The sequence below is a fragment of the Apodemus sylvaticus genome, chromosome 5, assembly GCF_947179515.1.
Source record: "Apodemus sylvaticus chromosome 5, mApoSyl1.1, whole genome shotgun sequence".
NCBI lineage: Eukaryota > Metazoa > Chordata > Mammalia > Rodentia > Muridae > Apodemus > Apodemus sylvaticus.
In genome coordinates, this window is record NC_067476.1 from 117273866 (window position 1) to 117276070 (window position 2205).

At 36.9% G+C, this 2205-nt stretch overlaps 1 non-coding gene across 1 annotated transcript; it reads left to right on the forward strand.

Annotated features, from left to right (window-relative positions):
* Positions 1-1059: 1059 nt before the first annotated feature.
* Positions 1060-1166, forward strand: LOC127686479 (U6 spliceosomal RNA). Its single transcript, XR_007978111.1, has one exon. It is a non-coding gene; the product is annotated as a U6 spliceosomal RNA (small nuclear RNA).
* The last annotated feature ends 1039 nt before the right edge of the window (positions 1167-2205 follow it).

The following is a 2205-nucleotide window of genomic DNA, read 5'->3' on the forward strand; positions in this document are numbered from 1 at the left end:
CTATAAGGAACACTTGGGAAATCTTGGATCAGAGAATAATATAAAAGAACAACCAACAGAGACCCACATGCATACAACCACACACACATTGTATTTGCTTAAAGAAGCAAACAAAAGTTGCTATTTTCCTGGAGATGAAATTCCTGTTAATGACATGGAACTGTAGTGATGGTTATTACCTAAAGTAATGAGGAGGAATACTTTTTAAATCATTTTGCATTTGAAAATTTTCAGAAAAGTTATACAAACTATCCTATTATTTTTGTCCAGAAAAAAAATCCTTCTTTCAAACATCCATGCTCTTCAGTATGTGCTCAACATATTTTAATTACCTACAAGTCTTTTATCATTGCTACCTATCTGAAGTGACTGTGTGGGGCTGGAGGTGGGGGTAATTTCAATGACTTCATTTTCTTTGAATTAGGGATTGTTAATCGAATAAATGAAGTAAGTAAATAAAAAAATTGAATAAAACTTTTGGACTCACTCACTAATAAGTGGATATTAACCTAGAAAACTGGAATACCCAAAACATAATCCACACATCAAATGAGGTACACGAAGAACGGAGGAGTGGCACCTTGTTCTGGAAAGACTCAGTGAAGCAGTATAGAGCAAAATCAGAACAAGGAAGTAGGAAGGGTTGGGTGGGAAAACAGGGGAAGGGAAGGGGACTGATGGGACTTTCGGGGAGTGGGGGTCCAGAAAAGGGGAAATCATTTGAAATGTAAATAAATATATCAATAAATTTAAAAAAAAGAAGAAAGAAAGAAAGAAAGAAAGAAAGAAAGAAAGAAAGAAAGAAAGAAAGAAAGAAAGAAAGAAAGAAAGAAAGAAAGAATGGTGGGAATTAGAACAGGGCAACAGTGTGAGAAACAAAAAAAGATACTTCTAATTAACCAGTCTGCTATGACAGTCTGACCACAAAGAGGGAGCCCTGCAGTTCTTACAATAATAAAAGGGTGACTGTTTCAAGCCTCACAAGGGAAGGACAGCAGATTTCAAAAACAATGTACATTATCCAAAAAGTCACTTTAAAAAATACTAGAAGAAAAGTTGGGGCTCCCTGCAGCAGCACATATACTAAAATTGGAACAATACAGAGAAAATTAGCATGGCCCCTGCCCAAGGATGACATGCAAATTCATGAAGCATTCCATACTTTTTCTAAGATCAAGAATTGAAAAATGGGATCTCATAAAATTTCAAAGTTTCTGTAAGCAAAGGACACTGTCAATAGGATAAAACCACAACCAACAAATTTGGAAAAGATCTTTACCAACCCAACATCTGACAGAGGGCTAATATCCAGTGTATAAAAAGATCTCAAGAAGTTAGACTCCAGAGAACCAAATAACCCTATTATTTGGGGTACAGAGCTAAACAAAGAATTCTCAAATGAAGAATACTGAATAGCTGAGAAGCACATAAAGAAATGTTCAACATCCTTAGCCATCAGGGAAATGGAAATCAAAACAACTCTGAGATTCCACCTCACACCAGTCAGAATAGCTAAGATCAAAAACTCAGGTGACAGCAGGTGCTGGAAAGGATGTGGAGAAAGAGGAACACTCCTCCACTGCTGGTGGGATTGCAAGCTGGTACAACCACTCTGGAAATCAATTTGGCAGTTCCTCAGAAAATTGGACATAGTACTAGTAGAGGAGCCAGCAATACCACTCCTGGGCATATAACCAGAAGATTCTACACCATGTAATAAAAGACACAAGCTCTACTATGTTCACATCAGACTTATTTATAATAGCCAGAAGCTGGAAAGAACCCAGATTTCTCTCAACAGAAGAATGAATACAGAAAATGTGGTACATTTACACAATGGAATACTACTCAATACTAAAAACAATGAATTCATGAAATTCTTGGCTAATGGATAGAACTAGAAAATATCATCCTGAGTGAGATAACCCAATCACAATAGAACACACATAGTATGCACTCACCAATAAGTAGATATTAGCCCAAGGTTTGGAATACCCAAGAAACTATTCACAAACCACATGAAGCTCAAGAAGAAGGAAAACCAAAGTGTGGATACTTCAGTCCTTCTTAGAAGGGCAAACAAAATACCCATGGAAGGAAATACAGAGACAAAATGTGGAGCAGAAACTGAAGGAAAGGTCATACAGAGACTGTCCCACCTGGAGATCCATCTCATATACAGTCACCAAATCCAGTCACTATTTT